Raw genomic sequence first — 22,577 nt, 5'->3', positions numbered from 1 at the left:
CCTGGATATGGTGTTGGAAACCTAAAGAAGACCTAAAACTTAATCAGAAGGCTATGACCAGTGAGGGTTTACCAGGCAGAAAATCTGTGTGAATTCAGCAAAGGAACATCACCTGTGAAAGTAACTAGTATGCGGAGATTTTGAATGAAGACCACCACGGAGGGCGCCGCCTAGAATTCCCATGTAGAGAAATGACTGAATGAGTAGTATGTGAGTAATTTTTAACAGCCTCTCTTTCCTTGTCAACAGCAGGGATTTCATGCTGGAGAAGCGCTCACAGAATGCGATGAACATGAGGACATTTCGCGTACAGCAACCTTAACTCCACGTGTGTTGCACTTTCAGCCCGAATGCGAGAGACCTAAGCTAATTATACGAGAGGGAAATCATGCAGAACTCAGAAGGTGGAAGGCATTTAGTCACCCTCCAACCTTAGACAACATGAGAGAGTGCACCCTGGAGTGACTCTTGCAAATGTCCTGAACGTGTGAAAAAATTCGGCTGAAGCCTCGCATGTATACACCAACGGCTCGCACTGGAGGAGACGAACCTTACAAAGGTACTGCAGCCAGAGAGCTGACATTTATTCACACCAATAAACTCAAACAGGGGAGAAGCCCTATGCTTGGAATGACTGTGGAGGAGCTTTCGGTGACCATGCAACCCTTCAATATCATGAGCACATTCACACAGGAGAGAAACCACAATGAATATCATTTATGTGAGAAAGCACTTAGCCAAAGCCATAACCTTAGTCATGGGTGAGAATTCACACTGATGAGAAACCCTACAAATGCAACGGATGTGGAAAAGCCTTTAAACGCAGCTCTCACGCTTATACGCACTAGAAAACTCACAGGAGACACACCCTATGTCTGGAGTCCATGTGGTGCAGCCTTTACCCAGAGCTCCCACTTTTATAAACACCCGAGAATTCAAACCGAGTAGAAACCCTGTGCCTCTAATCAGTGATATTGAGCCTTCAGCCAGAAATTATCCCTTTTAACTCGCCAGGAAAGTCATGTGGAGAGAAACCCTGAGCCTGGAATCATGGTGGAAGAGCCTTCAGGTGGAGCTCCAGCCTCAGAATACACAGAGAACTCAGAGTGGGCTGCATCCCTGACACAGTAGAGAAGACAGCCCAAGGTTTACTACAAGGAGAGCCCTCTTGGGGTACACCATCTAATCACTGCTGGAGAAGAAATCGGATGAAATGGATGCTAGAGTTCCATTAGTCATGGACTCATGAGACATGACAGGGTTCACACTGAAAAAATAGTCTCAGTGTAATGAAGGAAGGACATTCTTCAGTGATTCCTTATTCCTGACTGAACAAGAAAGTGCTCACACTGAGGAGATGCCCATTCTAAAGAGGATGTGGAAAATCTTTCACTTGCTATTCACATCAGAAAACTCATACTGGGAAAATAGTCTATAAAGAATGTGTTAGCATGCAAGTGAGTCAATAATTAAGTCTTTCAGCCATTGTCTTCTTTTTGAATATACCATATAAATATGTTGAGAGTGAAGGGTTTTGAGAAGTGCTGAAAGCCATACTCAGGATCAAGTAAGGAGAAACGAAGCCAACCTGCTTCAGTAGATCAGTATTTGCAAATATATAAGCACTACTGAGTGAGTATGTGTCATTCAACATGATGAAAGATTGTGATGAGTAAGCATGGGCCCGTTTTCTGTTAATACTCTGTCACTGTTGATCAATTAGATACATTCTTTCTTTATAACATTATCATCATAGCTACACAGACTGGGATCAATCGGAAAACAACGATGAATGTTAACTGAAAATGTACAATATAGTATGATACGTGTTTACACTTCCATTAGCGTCCAAATATTTGTATACACGTTCGGGATGAATGCCTTCAAGGATAAATACACACATACTTTGTGATTAACCTCTGCTGCTTCAATTAATTCTATTACTTAACTTTCATTTACTATTTCCCATATGACTTTTTGAAAACATATACATTAATTATATTTAAAGAAAGGTGAGTAATTGTGGGTTCATGGACAGGAAGAACTCAAAAATTCAGAGTCAGAGGTGGTTTAATGCCTACTTAGCATTTTGTAGCCCAGGGTTTCTTTGTTTTTGTTTTTTTTCTTTTTTCTTTTTTCTTTTTTTTTTTTTTTTGTCCAAGAAGAACAGATAGATATCTTCAGGACTGAGAAGGTGAAAGATCTTTGAAGACATAAAAAGAGTTCTACTTTAAGAATATATTAGAACGATAAGGGGTGGCATATACTAAATCATATAAACACAAAGGAGATCCCGCAGAGAGCCATTGGTGAGTCTACCTTTAAAGCTTTACTCTTTGATGTCGAAAAATGGTACTAAAAAACGTTCTGGGAGAAAGATCACCATAGAGACAGTGTCTATTTTGTCAATTAAACCTTCAAGAAGGCTAGCTAGAGAGAGCGCACAGGCTGCATGATGAGTTCTGGCCCTTTTTCAGTTCCCTTTCCTCTTCTTTGTTGGCCAAAACATTCGTTGTAGCCCTCGGGCCCACGGAAGTCTAATGGGTTGAGAAATGGTATCCTAGGGCCTGTAAAGGCCATCATGGGGACTTTCCTAGCATTCTAGAGGTTAAGACCTCACCTTCCAATGCAGGGAGGGCGGGTTCAATCCCTGGTCGGGGAGCTAAGATCTCACATGGCTTGCAACCAAAACACCACAACATAAAACAGTAACAATATTGTAACAAATTCAATAAAAGTCTTTTAACATGGTCCACATCAAAAAAAAAAAATCTTAAACAAATATTTTTTTAAACCCATGACGTTAGCTGCGACATTACTGTGTGTACGTGCATCTGAGTGCACACACACACACACACCCATGCAAGGGAGGGACGCTGTAACAACTATCTGATCATAAAGGGAAAATATGATTCAGGAATTATTAGCATAAAGGATTCATGCAGGAGAAAAATAAGCTAAATCACCTTGTTCATTCATTTATAAATTTTTCAATTATGAAATATTTAATGAGAACTTCCAACATTTCGGAACCTGGATTGTTACGTTGATTCAACTGTAAATAACACAATGCCTTTCTCTTCATAGAACTCTATATTCTAAGGCAGGTAATAAGAATAAATTGCAAACTAATATTTCTGACATTAAGAAAAATAGTCACGTTCATACATTGTACAGTTACCAAATGTCACTACTAGTCTACAATAGAAAGTTGGCTGTACCTAAAACAAAATTGACATTTAAAGCAGTCTCAGTTCTGGAATTTTGAAAAGTAATATATGTTTCGAAAGACTGGTTAGTAAAAGTATTTTACAAAATTCTCCATTTTGGAAAACTTTGTCTGCATGAATTGGGGAGAGCAAAGCTAGATTTCCTGTCTTAAGATGAAGGTTTGCTCTTCTCTATATTGCAAAATAAGTACTTTAAAGTTTGTTAGCATTCAAACCTATACGTTTGAAAATTAGTAACGAGTTTTCTTTTTTTTTTCCTGTACGCGGGCCTCTCACTGTTGTGGCCTCTCCCGTTGCGGAGCACAGGCTCCAGACACGCAGGTTCAGCGGCCATGGCTCACGGGCCCAGCTGCTCCACGGCATGTGAGATCCTCCCGGACCGGGGCACGAACCCGTGTCCCCTGCATCGGCAGGGGGACTCTCAGCCACGGCGCCACAGGGGAAGCCCGGTAACGATTATTATAAGGATAATAATTCCATTGTACGTGCCTGTTAAAATTCCTTCCATCATCCATTTTATTCAAAATTCAAGGGGTTACCCCTTTAAAGGATAACAGACAAGAGGATTGCTATCTTGCTCTTTATATTGGGCTCTTGAATTCTTTCTAATTTTTTTGAGAACCCAAAGCAATCCAAAAGAACGCATTTACCATAAAATCCAGAATTTCCCGGTGTGTTCTTTAGTGTATAGAGTCCCAATGCGATTATATACACTATTGGTAAATTCGAAATTAAATATATTCCTAAATACAAAATAAAAATCTAAAAATGCACTTACTTATATGTTTCATTATGCAATAATGCCCTTTTAAGAAAGAAATGGCTTACCAGATGCAAGAATACCTGGAAGTTGCATAATATGTTTTTATAGTAATTCTTACAGTAATGTCGATTTATTGTAAATCTTAAGGTTTCTCTTTTCACTACTGTTCACGTTGTAGTGACTCGCACAACCGAAAGAGCCTCAATTCACTAAATGTTCTCCTTGCCCCAATAGCGAAATCTGCCCATCTGGTCGACCTTGCCGCCGCAAACGCCAAGTGACGTGCAACTGGTGTGAACTTCAACGGGAAGTATCCAGATGGCACACGAGCGAAGGCGCACCGCCACACCGCTGACACCCGTCCTCGAAACAGGACACCGTCGTTGCCATTTCTTGCTCTGGGGGGGTCCTGCCCTCCGCACGCGCGTCTCTAGGCCGTTCACTGTCTGCAGAGCTTCTTCAGGGAAGCTAACGACAACCGCGCCCTTGCAGGACCGCGTTCAGGCTCGTGTCTCCTCCCGACTCTCACGTATGCCCCAGGCGTTCCCTGTTTCCCAAAGAGAAACGTCTACCACTTAGGACCACCGAAGCCTAGGAGGAACTGCCGCCCCTCCACGAGCGCCCTACACGCTTGCCCTCGACACACCGCGGTGAGCGGACCTGAACAGGTTCGAAACGCAAGCGCCACGCTGACGAGGCTACCAGGAAGTTGGGACGGGAGCTCCCTGCATAGACGCCCGTTTAAGCTGCCGGGTGGATGCGGTCTGTTGACAGGCATCCCATGCCCCTGCCTCGGTGCAAGTTGCGCCCCCGGGACCGCCTCGCCTGGGACCCGGAGCAACTGAAGTGGCCCCTGTTGCGCAGCCAGACCGCCACGACTGCACCGGCATGTCCCGGGCCCCCAAGGCGGCGAGGACGCACCGACGCATCGTGGCACACGGAGTACGACGTCGGGCACGGACGTCCTCTCCTGGTCACGCGTAGCAGGACGTCGGGTGGGGGGGAGTCTCCGCGGGCCAAGGGACACCAGGGAGTGCTGGTCGACCGGCGCAGACCTCCCCCAATCCCGCCCAAGGAGCTCAGCGGCGGCCCCACAACACACGGCTCTCCACATTCAATCTCCGGGGAGAGCAGGCATCGCCCACCGCTCCGCACCACCGGGACGGTCGCCGCCAGCGTCGCCGGCCTCCCGGAACTCTGGCCCGCGCCTGGCGGGCGAATCACATCCCTCGCCAAGTTCGCCAAAGCTCAGGAGGGAAGGGACAATATAAAAGCGGCCGCCAGGTGGCTCCCGACAACGGGCTTGAACGTCCGCGGGATGGATTCTGATCGCTGGACGGCGACGGATCACCTCCGACCGCCCAAATGCTCGCGTTCGTCTCCGGGCGTCCGCCTAGGAGCTACCTGCCTGCCAGTTCGGCTCGGCATGGCACGACGCGACCCCAGCAGCGGACGGGGCTGGGAAGATTTGGGCAGGAGGCTGACGCGAAGGAGAGGCGCTCCTCACGGTAATGTAGAGAATTCTGCAGTCAGAAGCCTGACTCGGAAGACTTGGGTTGCCTCAGTGCCCAGCCTCTTATCTCCGGATCAGGAGACCATAGCAATTCACTTGCTTTCTCCAATTCTCTCTGCCCACCCTACACCCGTGCAGCTCTTCTCTCCATGAGCCTAGAGCTGCTTTCCCAAGCAAGACAAGCCCATGCCATTGCAGGTAGGAGCCAAGGAGACAACTGAACATTTGCATCTGGACCTATTAGAGAAATTTTATGTATGCCACGCAGGACGATACAAGACTGAGAGGGTCTGATAACTTTAGCACCACATGGCCATGGCTTTCATGCAACAGTGACGCACACTCGGCAAGTCCAGGGGTGTCAGGAAAAAGAAACAAACACACGTGCGCGCACACACACACACCCGTGTCTAATAGGAACACTTACCAGGGCTGCCAATGGTGGGATCAGAAAGCCCATTGTTCCCACTTCTGGGGTTCCCTGGGCTAGAACCCCAGCTCATTCAGGCAGGTTCTGGTTGTTTTACTGATGTCTCTGTGTGGGAGTGAGGTCCTGGAGCTCTCCAGACTGTCATTTGCTGTCCAGCGCTCGACATTTTCTTCTGTGTACTATGGCCCTTCTCCTCCATACACAGTCACAATTAAGAAAATAAGAATCTGCAGACACTGCATTCAACTTCCTAATTGGAATGAAGGTTAAGAACACAAAGGAAAACACTTATGTGAATAACTTTGCTAAGGAACTTACGTTTATCTTTTGGAAGCTGTCAAAATGTTTAGGAGTAGTCTGTAAAAAGTTAAGCTTTTTAAATCAGGAAAAATCAATGATTCTTTATTGCTCTCTCTCACCAAACCCCCGCTCACCACAGCACCTATGACACAGGACTCACCTGATGAAACGCCTGCTCCCCACTGGCCTAGAGATTTCTGTCCTGAGTCATTCTCTAGCCCCTGTGTTCACCGCATTCCTAAGTCCACCGCAGCCAGTAGCATGATGAAGGAGGCCACGGAGCCCAAGGGATGACCTTTAAAAGAAGAGAAGGAAAATACCTCTCCCGTCCTCTGTGAGGTCACAGCCTTAATGGAGGCTGGAAGAAGTGAAAGTAAATGTCGGGAAAGAGAGTGTTTCTACATTGGTCCCTGACCTGCTGTATCCTTAAAGACAGGGTGGTGAACATAACTGGAGTTAATATTTCCTGGGTGCACTTAGAAGATCCGGACCCAAAGTAGAAACCTGACCATTTGGCAAAAGACGGATCAATTCAGGAATCAAACTAAGTTTTTTTTTTTGTTTTTTGTTTTTCCTCACCTGTTGTTTCATCATCAGGAACTCTGCCACCACCTGCCCTCCCCTGCATCCTTGGGCAGGGCCAATCCGAAAATCAAGCAGATAAATCTGAGGAAAGAGAAAGCAGCCATGAGAACCCAGGCTTCCAAAATCTTGTTAGATACACCAGACATGAATCGCCAACCACTCAGCTGGGGGTGACCCCTGCCAGCTTACCCACAGGCATGCGCAGACAGAAGGAACGATTTTTCCTCCCATGGTCAAGAGCAAGGCTGCATTGGCTCCTCGGCATGTAGGGAGTACATAATATCTCCATTTGGCAGGAAACAATGCAAATGATCGGGTGTTACACTTTGATTCGACTTACTGTTCACAGTTATTGTTTTATTAAGATTCAGTTCCTAGGATTAACATTAATTCCCGGGTAACCCTTACCATGGTCTCCTGGAGAGTCTTGTCTCCACAGCAAGGACACCTCTTCCAAAATTCTTATTTAATAATTCTTGGTGAAAGGAACCGTCATTTGTTCTCCAACACCCATTCCAGGTCTTTAGCACCCCACCTTCCCTGTGGCCCACCCCGCTCCCCCGGATGCAATTGTCCTCAGTCACCTTGGTTCCTCCCCACGTGGGAATCAGCAACATCAGAGCCTCCACCCTAGCTCTGCCCTCCATGGCCTTGGACCTGTGGCCAGGAGATTTTCTATCCATTTAATGGAGGATGGAACAATCTGAGGACCCATGTCACTTGACATTACATGTCAAACTCTGACCTGAGCGTCAGTGAAAATGTAATTGATTAAACAGAGCTCCTGGATATGGTGTTGGAAACCTAAAGAAGACCTAAAACTTAATCAGAAGGCTATGACCAGTGAGGGTTTACCAGGCAGAAAATCTGTGTGAATTCAGCAAAGGAACATCACCTGTGAAAGTAACTAGTATGCGGAGATTTTGAATGAAGACCACCACGGAGGGCGCCGCCTAGAATTCCCATGTAGAGAAATGACTGAATGAGTAGTATGTGAGTAATTTTTAACAGCCTCTCTTTCCTTGTCAACAGCAGGGATTTCATGCTGGAGAAGCGCTCACAGAATGCGATGAACATGAGGACATTTCGCGTACAGCAACCTTAACTCCACGTGTGTTGCACTTTCAGCCCGAATGCGAGAGACCTAAGCTAATTATACGAGAGGGAAATCATGCAGAACTCAGAAGGTGGAAGGCATTTAGTCACCCTCCAACCTTAGACAACATGAGAGAGTGCACCCTGGAGTGACTCTTGCAAATGTCCTGAACGTGTGAAAAAATTCGGCTGAAGCCTCGCATGTATACACCAACGGCTCGCACTGGAGGAGACGAACCTTACAAAGGTACTGCAGCCAGAGAGCTGACATTTATTCACACCAATAAACTCAAACAGGGGAGAAGCCCTATGCTTGGAATGACTGTGGAGGAGCTTTCGGTGACCATGCAACCCTTCAATATCATGAGCACATTCACACAGGAGAGAAACCACAATGAATATCATTTATGTGAGAAAGCACTTAGCCAAAGCCATAACCTTAGTCATGGGTGAGAATTCACACTGATGAGAAACCCTACAAATGCAACGGATGTGGAAAAGCCTTTAAACGCAGCTCTCACGCTTATACGCACTAGAAAACTCACAGGAGACACACCCTATGTCTGGAGTCCATGTGGTGCAGCCTTTACCCAGAGCTCCCACTTTTATAAACACCCGAGAATTCAAACCGAGTAGAAACCCTGTGCCTCTAATCAGTGATATTGAGCCTTCAGCCAGAAATTATCCCTTTTAACTCGCCAGGAAAGTCATGTGGAGAGAAACCCTGAGCCTGGAATCATGGTGGAAGAGCCTTCAGGTGGAGCTCCAGCCTCAGAATACACAGAGAACTCAGAGTGGGCTGCATCCCTGACACAGTAGAGAAGACAGCCCAAGGTTTACTACAAGGAGAGCCCTCTTGGGGTACACCATCTAATCACTGCTGGAGAAGAAATCGGATGAAATGGATGCTAGAGTTCCATTAGTCATGGACTCATGAGACATGACAGGGTTCACACTGAAAAAATAGTCTCAGTGTAATGAAGGAAGGACATTCTTCAGTGATTCCTTATTCCTGACTGAACAAGAAAGTGCTCACACTGAGGAGATGCCCATTCTAAAGAGGATGTGGAAAATCTTTCACTTGCTATTCACATCAGAAAACTCATACTGGGAAAATAGTCTATAAAGAATGTGTTAGCATGCAAGTGAGTCAATAATTAAGTCTTTCAGCCATTGTCTTCTTTTTGAATATACCATATAAATATGTTGAGAGTGAAGGGTTTTGAGAAGTGCTGAAAGCCATACTCAGGATCAAGTAAGGAGAAACGAAGCCAACCTGCTTCAGTAGATCAGTATTTGCAAATATATAAGCACTACTGAGTGAGTATGTGTCATTCAACATGATGAAAGATTGTGATGAGTAAGCATGGGCCCGTTTTCTGTTAATACTCTGTCACTGTTGATCAATTAGATACATTCTTTCTTTATAACATTATCATCATAGCTACACAGACTGGGATCAATCGGAAAACAACGATGAATGTTAACTGAAAATGTACAATATAGTATGATACGTGTTTACACTTCCATTAGCGTCCAAATATTTGTATACACGTTCGGGATGAATGCCTTCAAGGATAAATACACACATACTTTGTGATTAACCTCTGCTGCTTCAATTAATTCTATTACTTAACTTTCATTTACTATTTCCCATATGACTTTTTGAAAACATATACATTAATTATATTTAAAGAAAGGTGAGTAATTGTGGGTTCATGGACAGGAAGAACTCAAAAATTCAGAGTCAGAGGTGGTTTAATGCCTACTTAGCATTTTGTAGCCCAGGGTTTCTTTGTTTTTGTTTTTTTTCTTTTTTCTTTTTTCTTTTTTTTTTTTTTTTGTCCAAGAAGAACAGATAGATATCTTCAGGACTGAGAAGGTGAAAGATCTTTGAAGACATAAAAAGAGTTCTACTTTAAGAATATATTAGAACGATAAGGGGTGGCATATACTAAATCATATAAACACAAAGGAGATCCCGCAGAGAGCCATTGGTGAGTCTACCTTTAAAGCTTTACTCTTTGATGTCGAAAAATGGTACTAAAAAACGTTCTGGGAGAAAGATCACCATAGAGACAGTGTCTATTTTGTCAATTAAACCTTCAAGAAGGCTAGCTAGAGAGAGCGCACAGGCTGCATGATGAGTTCTGGCCCTTTTTCAGTTCCCTTTCCTCTTCTTTGTTGGCCAAAACATTCGTTGTAGCCCTCGGGCCCACGGAAGTCTAATGGGTTGAGAAATGGTATCCTAGGGCCTGTAAAGGCCATCATGGGGACTTTCCTAGCATTCTAGAGGTTAAGACCTCACCTTCCAATGCAGGGAGGGCGGGTTCAATCCCTGGTCGGGGAGCTAAGATCTCACATGGCTTGCAACCAAAACACCACAACATAAAACAGTAACAATATTGTAACAAATTCAATAAAAGTCTTTTAACATGGTCCACATCAAAAAAAAAAATCTTAAACAAATATTTTTTTAAACCCATGACGTTAGCTGCGACATTACTGTGTGTACGTGCATCTGAGTGCACACACACACACACACCCATGCAAGGGAGGGACGCTGTAACAACTATCTGATCATAAAGGGAAAATATGATTCAGGAATTATTAGCATAAAGGATTCATGCAGGAGAAAAATAAGCTAAATCACCTTGTTCATTCATTTATAAATTTTTCAATTATGAAATATTTAATGAGAACTTCCAACATTTCGGAACCTGGATTGTTACGTTGATTCAACTGTAAATAACACAATGCCTTTCTCTTCATAGAACTCTATATTCTAAGGCAGGTAATAAGAATAAATTGCAAACTAATATTTCTGACATTAAGAAAAATAGTCACGTTCATACATTGTACAGTTACCAAATGTCACTACTAGTCTACAATAGAAAGTTGGCTGTACCTAAAACAAAATTGACATTTAAAGCAGTCTCAGTTCTGGAATTTTGAAAAGTAATATATGTTTCGAAAGACTGGTTAGTAAAAGTATTTTACAAAATTCTCCATTTTGGAAAACTTTGTCTGCATGAATTGGGGAGAGCAAAGCTAGATTTCCTGTCTTAAGATGAAGGTTTGCTCTTCTCTATATTGCAAAATAAGTACTTTAAAGTTTGTTAGCATTCAAACCTATACGTTTGAAAATTAGTAACGAGTTTTCTTTTTTTTTTCCTGTACGCGGGCCTCTCACTGTTGTGGCCTCTCCCGTTGCGGAGCACAGGCTCCAGACACGCAGGTTCAGCGGCCATGGCTCACGGGCCCAGCTGCTCCACGGCATGTGAGATCCTCCCGGACCGGGGCACGAACCCGTGTCCCCTGCATCGGCAGGGGGACTCTCAGCCACGGCGCCACAGGGGAAGCCCGGTAACGATTATTATAAGGATAATAATTCCATTGTACGTGCCTGTTAAAATTCCTTCCATCATCCATTTTATTCAAAATTCAAGGGGTTACCCCTTTAAAGGATAACAGACAAGAGGATTGCTATCTTGCTCTTTATATTGGGCTCTTGAATTCTTTCTAATTTTTTTGAGAACCCAAAGCAATCCAAAAGAACGCATTTACCATAAAATCCAGAATTTCCCGGTGTGTTCTTTAGTGTATAGAGTCCCAATGCGATTATATACACTATTGGTAAATTCGAAATTAAATATATTCCTAAATACAAAATAAAAATCTAAAAATGCACTTACTTATATGTTTCATTATGCAATAATGCCCTTTTAAGAAAGAAATGGCTTACCAGATGCAAGAATACCTGGAAGTTGCATAATATGTTTTTATAGTAATTCTTACAGTAATGTCGATTTATTGTAAATCTTAAGGTTTCTCTTTTCACTACTGTTCACGTTGTAGTGACTCGCACAACCGAAAGAGCCTCAATTCACTAAATGTTCTCCTTGCCCCAATAGCGAAATCTGCCCATCTGGTCGACCTTGCCGCCGCAAACGCCAAGTGACGTGCAACTGGTGTGAACTTCAACGGGAAGTATCCAGATGGCACACGAGCGAAGGCGCACCGCCACACCGCTGACACCCGTCCTCGAAACAGGACACCGTCGTTGCCATTTCTTGCTCTGGGGGGGTCCTGCCCTCCGCACGCGCGTCTCTAGGCCGTTCACTGTCTGCAGAGCTTCTTCAGGGAAGCTAACGACAACCGCGCCCTTGCAGGACCGCGTTCAGGCTCGTGTCTCCTCCCGACTCTCACGTATGCCCCAGGCGTTCCCTGTTTCCCAAAGAGAAACGTCTACCACTTAGGACCACCGAAGCCTAGGAGGAACTGCCGCCCCTCCACGAGCGCCCTACACGCTTGCCCTCGACACACCGCGGTGAGCGGACCTGAACAGGTTCGAAACGCAAGCGCCACGCTGACGAGGCTACCAGGAAGTTGGGACGGGAGCTCCCTGCATAGACGCCCGTTTAAGCTGCCGGGTGGATGCGGTCTGTTGACAGGCATCCCATGCCCCTGCCTCGGTGCAAGTTGCGCCCCCGGGACCGCCTCGCCTGGGACCCGGAGCAACTGAAGTGGCCCCTGTTGCGCAGCCAGACCGCCACGACTGCACCGGCATGTCCCGGGCCCCCAAGGCGGCGAGGACGCACCGACGCATCGTGGCACACGGAGTACGACGTCGGGCACGGACGTCCTCTCCTGGTCACGCGTAGCAGGACGTCGGGTGGGGGGGAGTCTCCGCGGGCCAAGGGACACCAGGGAGTGCTGGTCGACCGGCGCAGACCTCCCCCAATCCCGCCCAAGGAGCTCAGCGGCGGCCCCACAACACACGGCTCTCCACATTCAATCTCCGGGGAGAGCAGGCATCGCCCACCGCTCCGCACCACCGGGACGGTCGCCGCCAGCGTCGCCGGCCTCCCGGAACTCTGGCCCGCGCCTGGCGGGCGAATCACATCCCTCGCCAAGTTCGCCAAAGCTCAGGAGGGAAGGGACAATATAAAAGCGGCCGCCAGGTGGCTCCCGACAACGGGCTTGAACGTCCGCGGGATGGATTCTGATCGCTGGACGGCGACGGATCACCTCCGACCGCCCAAATGCTCGCGTTCGTCTCCGGGCGTCCGCCTAGGAGCTACCTGCCTGCCAGTTCGGCTCGGCATGGCACGACGCGACCCCAGCAGCGGACGGGGCTGGGAAGATTTGGGCAGGAGGCTGACGCGAAGGAGAGGCGCTCCTCACGGTAATGTAGAGAATTCTGCAGTCAGAAGCCTGACTCGGAAGACTTGGGTTGCCTCAGTGCCCAGCCTCTTACCTCCGGATCAGGAGACCAGAGCAATTCACTTGCTTTCTCCAATTCTCTCTGCCCACCCTACACCCGTGCAGCTCTTCTCTCCATGAGCCTAGAGCTGCTTTCCCAAGCAAGACAAGCCCATGCCATTGCAGGTAGGAGCCAAGGAGACAACTGAACATTTGCATCTGGACCTATTAGAGAAATTTTATGTATGCCACGCAGGACGATACAAGACTGAGAGGGTCTGATAACTTTAGCACCACATGGCCATGGCTTTCATGCAACAGTGACGCACACTCGGCAAGTCCAGGGGTGTCAGGAAAAAGAAACAAACACACGTGCGCGCACACACACACACCCGTGTCTAATAGGAACACTTACCAGGGCTGCCAATGGTGGGATCAGAAAGCCCATTGTTCCCACTTCTGGGGTTCCCTGGGCTAGAACCCCAGCTCATTCAGGCAGGTTCTGGTTGTTTTACTGATGTCTCTGTGTGGGAGTGAGGTCCTGGAGCTCTCCAGACTGTCATTTGCTGTCCAGCGCTCGACATTTTCTTCTGTGTACTATGGCCCTTCTCCTCCATACACAGTCACAATTAAGAAAATAAGAATCTGCAGACACTGCATTCAACTTCCTAATTGGAATGAAGGTTAAGAACACAAAGGAAAACACTTATGTGAATAACTTTGCTAAGGAACTTACGTTTATCTTTTGGAAGCTGTCAAAATGTTTAGGAGTAGTCTGTAAAAAGTTAAGCTTTTTAAATCAGGAAAAATCAATGATTCTTTATTGCTCTCTCTCACCAAACCCCCGCTCACCACAGCACCTATGACACAGGACTCACCTGATGAAACGCCTGCTCCCCACTGGCCTAGAGATTTCTGTCCTGAGTCATTCTCTAGCCCCTGTGTTCACCGCATTCCTAAGTCCACCGCAGCCAGTAGCATGATGAAGGAGGCCACGGAGCCCAAGGGATGACCTTTAAAAGAAGAGAAGGAAAATACCTCTCCCGTCCTCTGTGAGGTCACAGCCTTAATGGAGGCTGGAAGAAGTGAAAGTAAATGTCGGGAAAGAGAGTGTTTCTACATTGGTCCCTGACCTGCTGTATCCTTAAAGACAGGGTGGTGAACATAACTGGAGTTAATATTTCCTGGGTGCACTTAGAAGATCCGGACCCAAAGTAGAAACCTGACCATTTGGCAAAAGACGGATCAATTCAGGAATCAAACTAAGTTTTTTTTTTTGTTTTTTGTTTTTCCTCACCTGTTGTTTCATCATCAGGAACTCTGCCACCACCTGCCCTCCCCTGCATCCTTGGGCAGGGCCAATCCGAAAATCAAGCAGATAAATCTGAGGAAAGAGAAAGCAGCCATGAGAACCCAGGCTTCCAAAATCTTGTTAGATACACCAGACATGAATCGCCAACCACTCAGCTGGGGGTGACCCCTGCCAGCTTACCCACAGGCATGCGCAGACAGAAGGAACGATTTTTCCTCCCATGGTCAAGAGCAAGGCTGCATTGGCTCCTCGGCATGTAGGGAGTACATAATATCTCCATTTGGCAGGAAACAATGCAAATGATCGGGTGTTACACTTTGATTCGACTTACTGTTCACAGTTATTGTTTTATTAAGATTCAGTTCCTAGGATTAACATTAATTCCCGGGTAACCCTTACCATGGTCTCCTGGAGAGTCTTGTCTCCACAGCAAGGACACCTCTTCCAAAATTCTTATTTAATAATTCTTGGTGAAAGGAACCGTCATTTGTTCTCCAACACCCATTCCAGGTCTTTAGCACCCCACCTTCCCTGTGGCCCACCCCGCTCCCCCGGATGCAATTGTCCTCAGTCACCTTGGTTCCTCCCCACGTGGGAATCAGCAACATCAGAGCCTCCACCCTAGCTCTGCCCTCCATGGCCTTGGACCTGTGGCCAGGAGATTTTCTATCCATTTAATGGAGGATGGAACAATCTGAGGACCCATGTCACTTGACATTACATGTCAAACTCTGACCTGAGCGTCAGTGAAAATGTAATTGATTAAACAGAGCTCCTGGATATGGTGTTGGAAACCTAAAGAAGACCTAAAACTTAATCAGAAGGCTATGACCAGTGAGGGTTTACCAGGCAGAAAATCTGTGTGAATTCAGCAAAGGAACATCACCTGTGAAAGTAACTAGTATGCGGAGATTTTGAATGAAGACCACCACGGAGGGCGCCGCCTAGAATTCCCATGTAGAGAAATGACTGAATGAGTAGTATGTGAGTAATTTTTAACAGCCTCTCTTTCCTTGTCAACAGCAGGGATTTCATGCTGGAGAAGCGCTCACAGAATGCGATGAACATGAGGACATTTCGCGTACAGCAACCTTAACTCCACGTGTGTTGCACTTTCAGCCCGAATGCGAGAGACCTAAGCTAATTATACGAGAGGGAAATCATGCAGAACTCAGAAGGTGGAAGGCATTTAGTCACCCTCCAACCTTAGACAACATGAGAGAGTGCACCCTGGAGTGACTCTTGCAAATGTCCTGAACGTGTGAAAAAATTCGGCTGAAGCCTCGCATGTATACACCAACGGCTCGCACTGGAGGAGACGAACCTTACAAAGGTACTGCAGCCAGAGAGCTGACATTTATTCACACCAATAAACTCAAACAGGGGAGAAGCCCTATGCTTGGAATGACTGTGGAGGAGCTTTCGGTGACCATGCAACCCTTCAATATCATGAGCACATTCACACAGGAGAGAAACCACAATGAATATCATTTATGTGAGAAAGCACTTAGCCAAAGCCATAACCTTAGTCATGGGTGAGAATTCACACTGATGAGAAACCCTACAAATGCAACGGATGTGGAAAAGCCTTTAAACGCAGCTCTCACGCTTATACGCACTAGAAAACTCACAGGAGACACACCCTATGTCTGGAGTCCATGTGGTGCAGCCTTTACCCAGAGCTCCCACTTTTATAAACACCCGAGAATTCAAACCGAGTAGAAACCCTGTGCCTCTAATCAGTGATATTGAGCCTTCAGCCAGAAATTATCCCTTTTAACTCGCCAGGAAAGTCATGTGGAGAGAAACCCTGAGCCTGGAATCATGGTGGAAGAGCCTTCAGGTGGAGCTCCAGCCTCAGAATACACAGAGAACTCAGAGTGGGCTGCATCCCTGACACAGTAGAGAAGACAGCCCAAGGTTTACTACAAGGAGAGCCCTCTTGGGGTACACCATCTAATCACTGCTGGAGAAGAAATCGGATGAAATGGATGCTAGAGTTCCATTAGTCATGGACTCATGAGACATGACAGGGTTCACACTGAAAAAATAGTCTCAGTGTAATGAAGGAAGGACATTCTTCAGTGATTCCTTATTCCTGACTGAACAAGAAAGTGCTCACACTGAGGAGATGCCCATTCTAAAGAGGATGTGGAAAATCTTTCACTTGCTATTCACATCAGAAAACTCATACTGGGAAAATAGTCTATAAAGAATGTGTTAGCATGCAAGTGAGTCAATAATTAAGTCTTTCAGCCATTGTCTTCTTTTTGAATATACCATATAAATATGTTGAGAGTGAAGGGTTTTGAGAAGTGCTGAAAGCCATACTCAGGATCAAGTAAGGAGAAACGAAGCCAACCTGCTTCAGTAGATCAGTATTTGCAAATATATAAGCACTACTGAGTGAGTATGTGTCATTCAACATGATGAAAGATTGTGATGAGTAAGCATGGGCCCGTTTTCTGTTAATACTCTGTCACTGTTGATCAATTAGATACATTCTTTCTTTATAACATTATCATCATAGCTACACAGACTGGGATCAATCGGAAAACAACGATGAATGTTAACTGAAAATGTACAATATAGTATGATACGTGTTTACACTTCCATTAGCGTCCAAATATTTGTATACACGTTCGGGATGAATGCCTTCAAGGATAAATACACACATACTTTGTGATTAACCTCTGCTGCTTCAATTAATTCTATTACTTAACTTTCATTTACTATTTCCCATATGACTTTTTGAAAACATATACATTAATTATATTTAAAGAAAGGTGAGTAATTGTGGGTTCATGGACAGGAAGAACTCAAAAATTCAGAGTCAGAGGTGGTTTAATGCCTACTTAGCATTTTGTAGCCCAGGGTTTCTTTGTTTTTGTTTTTTTTCTTTTTTCTTTTTTCTTTTTTTTTTTTTTTTGTCCAAGAAGAACAGATAGATATCTTCAGGACTGAGAAGGTGAAAGATCTTTGAAGACATAAAAAGAGTTCTACTTTAAGAATATATTAGAACGATAAGGGGTGGCATATACTAAATCATATAAACACAAAGGAGATCCCGCAGAGAGCCATTGGTGAGTCTACCTTTAAAGCTTTACTCTTTGATGTCGAAAAATGGTACTAAAAAACGTTCTGGGAGAAAGATCACCATAGAGACAGTGTCTATTTTGTCAATTAAACCTTCAAGAAGGCTAGCTAGAGAGAGCGCACAGGCTGCATGATGAGTTCTGGCCCTTTTTCAGTTCCCTTTCCTCTTCTTTGTTGGCCAAAACATTCGTTGTAGCCCTCGGGCCCACGGAAGTCTAATGGGTTGAGAAATGGTATCCTAGGGCCTGTAAAGGCCATCATGGGGACTTTCCTAGCATTCTAGAGGTTAAGACCTCACCTTCCAATGCAGGGAGGGCGGGTTCAATCCCTGGTCGGGGAGCTAAGATCTCACATGGCTTGCAACCAAAACACCACAACATAAAACAGTAACAATATTGTAACAAATTCAATAAAAGTCTTTTAACATGGTCCACATCAAAAAAAAAAAATCTTAAACAAATATTTTTTTAAACCCATGACGTTAGCTGCGACATTACTGTGTGTACGTGCATCTGAGTGCACACACACACACACACCCATGCAAGGGAGGGACGCTGTAACAACTATCTGATCATAAAGGGAAAATATGATTCAGGAATTATTAGCATAAAGGATTCATGCAGGAGAAAAATAAGCTAAATCACCTTGTTCATTCATTTATAAATTTTTCAATTATGAAATATTTAATGAGAACTTCCAACATTTCGGAACCTGGATTGTTACGTTGATTCAACTGTAAATAACACAATGCCTTTCTCTTCATAGAACTCTATATTCTAAGGCAGGTAATAAGAATAAATTGCAAACTAATATTTCTGACATTAAGAAAAATAGTCACGTTCATACATTGTACAGTTACCAAATGTCACTACTAGTCTACAATAGAAAGTTGGCTGTACCTAAAACAAAATTGACATTTAAAGCAGTCTCAGTTCTGGAATTTTGAAAAGTAATATATGTTTCGAAAGACTGGTTAGTAAAAGTATTTTACAAAATTCTCCATTTTGGAAAACTTTGTCTGCATGAATTGGGGAGAGCAAAGCTAGATTTCCTGTCTTAAGATGAAGGTTTGCTCTTCTCTATATTGCAAAATAAGTACTTTAAAGTTTGTTAGCATTCAAACCTATACGTTTGAAAATTAGTAACGAGTTTTCTTTTTTTTTTCCTGTACGCGGGCCTCTCACTGTTGTGGCCTCTCCCGTTGCGGAGCACAGGCTCCAGACACGCAGGTTCAGCGGCCATGGCTCACGGGCCCAGCTGCTCCACGGCATGTGAGATCCTCCCGGACCGGGGCACGAACCCGTGTCCCCTGCATCGGCAGGGGGACTCTCAGCCACGGCGCCACAGGGGAAGCCCGGTAACGATTATTATAAGGATAATAATTCCATTGTACGTGCCTGTTAAAATTCCTTCCATCATCCATTTTATTCAAAATTCAAGGGGTTACCCCTTTAAAGGATAACAGACAAGAGGATTGCTATCTTGCTCTTTATATTGGGCTCTTGAATTCTTTCTAATTTTTTTGAGAACCCAAAGCAATCCAAAAGAACGCATTTACCATAAAATCCAGAATTTCCCGGTGTGTTCTTTAGTGTATAGAGTCCCAATGCGATTATATACACTATTGGTAAATTCGAAATTAAATATATTCCTAAATACAAAATAAAAATCTAAAAATGCACTTACTTATATGTTTCATTATGCAATAATGCCCTTTTAAGAAAGAAATGGCTTACCAGATGCAAGAATACCTGGAAGTTGCATAATATGTTTTTATAGTAATTCTTACAGTAATGTCGATTTATTGTAAATCTTAAGGTTTCTCTTTTCACTACTGTTCACGTTGTAGTGACTCGCACAACCGAAAGAGCCTCAATTCACTAAATGTTCTCCTTGCCCCAATAGCGAAATCTGCCCATCTGGTCGACCTTGCCGCCGCAAACGCCAAGTGACGTGCAACTGGTGTGAACTTCAACGGGAAGTATCCAGATGGCACACGAGCGAAGGCGCACCGCCACACCGCTGACACCCGTCCTCGAAACAGGACACCGTCGTTGCCATTTCTTGCTCTGGGGGGGTCCTGCCCTCCGCACGCGCGTCTCTAGGCCGTTCACTGTCTGCAGAGCTTCTTCAGGGAAGCTAACGACAACCGCGCCCTTGCAGGACCGCGTTCAGGCTCGTGTCTCCTCCCGACTCTCACGTATGCCCCAGGCGTTCCCTGTTTCCCAAAGAGAAACGTCTACCACTTAGGACCACCGAAGCCTAGGAGGAACTGCCGCCCCTCCACGAGCGCCCTACACGCTTGCCCTCGACACACCGCGGTGAGCGGACCTGAACAGGTTCGAAACGCAAGCGCCACGCTGACGAGGCTACCAGGAAGTTGGGACGGGAGCTCCCTGCATAGACGCCCGTTTAAGCTGCCGGGTGGATGCGGTCTGTTGACAGGCATCCCATGCCCCTGCCTCGGTGCAAGTTGCGCCCCCGGGACCGCCTCGCCTGGGACCCGGAGCAACTGAAGTGGCCCCTGTTGCGCAGCCAGACCGCCACGACTGCACCGGCATGACCCGGGCCCCCAAGGCGGCGAGGACGCACCGACGCATCGTGGCACACGGAGTACGACGTCGGGCACGGACGTCCTCTCCTGGTCACGCGTAGCAGGACGTCGGGTGGGGGGGAGTCTCCGCGGGCCAAGGGACACCAGGGAGTGCTGGTCGACCGGCGCAGACCTCCCCCAATCCCGCCCAAGGAGCTCAGCGGCGGCCCCACAACACACGGCTCTCCACATTCAATCTCCGGGGAGAGCAGGCATCGCCCACCGCTCCGCACCACCGGGACGGTCGCCGCCAGCGTCGCCGGCCTCCCGGAACTCTGGCCCGCGCCTGGCGGGCGAATCACATCCCTCGCCAAGTTCGCCAAAGCTCAGGAGGGAAGGGACAATATAAAAGCGGCCGCCAGGTGGCTCCCGACAACGGGCTTGAACGTCCGCGGGATGGATTCTGATCGCTGGACGGCGACGGATCACCTCCGACCGCCCAAATGCTCGCGTTCGTCTCCGGGCGTCCGCCTAGGAGCTACCTGCCTGCCAGTTCGGCTCGGCATGGCACGACGCGACCCCAGCAGCGGACGGGGCTGGGAAGATTTGGGCAGGAGGCTGACGCGAAGGAGAGGCGCTCCTCACGGTAATGTAGAGAATTCTGCAGTCAGAAGCCTGACTCGGAAGACTTGGGTTGCCTCAGTGCCCAGCCTCTTATCTCCGGATCAGGAGACCATAGCAATTCACTTGCTTTCTCCAATTCTCTCTGCCCACCCTACACCCGTGCAGCTCTTCTCTCCATGAGCCTAGAGCTGCTTTCCCAAGCAAGACAAGCCCATGCCATTGCAGGTAGGAGCCAAGGAGACAACTGAACATTTGCATCTGGACCTATTAGAGAAATTTTATGTATGCCACGCAGGACGATACAAGACTGAGAGGGTCTGATAACTTTAGCACCACATGGCCATGGCTTTCATGCAACAGTGACGCACACTCGGCAAGTCCAGGGGTGTCAGGAAAAAGAAACAAACACACGTGCGCGCACACACACACACCCGTGTCTAATAGGAACACTTACCAGGGCTGCCAATGGTGGGATCAGAAAGCCCATTGTTCCCACTTCTGGGGTTCCCTGGGCTAGAACCCCAGCTCATTCAGGCAGGTTCTGGTTGTTTTACTGATGTCTCTGTGTGGGAGTGAGGTCCTGGAGCTCTCCAGACTGTCATTTGCTGTCCAGCGCTCGACATTTTCTTCTGTGTACTATGGCCCTTCTCCTCCATACACAGTCACAATTAAGAAAATAAGAATCTGCAGACACTGCATTCAACTTCCTAATTGGAATGAAGGTTAAGAACACAAAGGAAAACACTTATGTGAATAACTTTGCTAAGGAACTTACGTTTATCTTTTGGAAGCTGTCAAAATGTTTAGGAGTAGTCTGTAAAAAGTTAAGCTTTTTAAATCAGGAAAAATCAATGATTCTTTATTGCTCTCTCTCACCAAACCCCCGCTCACCACAGCACCTATGACACAGGACTCACCTGATGAAACGCCTGCTCCCCACTGGCCTAGAGATTTCTGTCCTGAGTCATTCTCTAGCCCCTGTGTTCACCGCATTCCTAAGTCCACCGCAGCCAGTAGCATGATGAAGGAGGCCACGGAGCCCAAGGGATGACCTTTAAAAGAAGAGAAGGAAAATACCTCTCCCGTCCTCTGTGAGGTCACAGCCTTAATGGAGGCTGGAAGAAGTGAAAGTAAATGTCGGGAAAGAGAGTGTTTCTACATTGGTCCCTGACCTGCTGTATCCTTAAAGACAGGGTGGTGAACATAACTGGAGTTAATATTTCCTGGGTGCACTTAGAAGATCCGGACCCAAAGTAGAAACCTGACCATTTGGCAAAAGACGGATCAATTCAGGAATCAAACTAAGTTTTTTTTTTTGTTTTTTGTTTTTCCTCACCTGTTGTTTCATCATCAGGAACTCTGCCACCACCTGCCCTCCCCTGCATCCTTGGGCAGGGCCAATCCGAAAATCAAGCAGATAAATCTGAGGAAAGAGAAAGCAGCCATGAGAACCCAGGCTTCCAAAATCTTGTTAGATACACCAGACATGAATCGCCAACCACTCAGCTGGGGGTGACCCCTGCCAGCTTACCCACAGGCATGCGCAGACAGAAGGAACGATTTTTCCTCCCATGGTCAAGAGCAAGGCTGCATTGGCTCCTCGGCATGTAGGGAGTACATAATATCTCCATTTGGCAGGAAACAATGCAAATGATCGGGTGTTACACTTTGATTCGACTTACTGTTCACAGTTATTGTTTTATTAAGATTCAGTTCCTAGGATTAACATTAATTCCCGGGTAACCCTTACCATGGTCTCCTGGAGAGTCTTGTCTCCACAGCAAGGACACCTCTTCCAAAATTCTTATTTAATAATTCTTGGTGAAAGGAACCGTCATTTGTTCTCCAACACCCATTCCAGGTCTTTAGCACCCCACCTTCCCTGTGGCCC

The sequence above is a fragment of the Mesoplodon mirus genome (genome assembly GCF_964341445.2).
Source record: "Mesoplodon mirus genome assembly, contig: HAP1_SCAFFOLD_317, whole genome shotgun sequence".
NCBI classification, from domain to species: domain Eukaryota; kingdom Metazoa; phylum Chordata; class Mammalia; order Artiodactyla; family Ziphiidae; genus Mesoplodon; species Mesoplodon mirus.
This window is presented reverse-complemented; position numbering follows the sequence as displayed.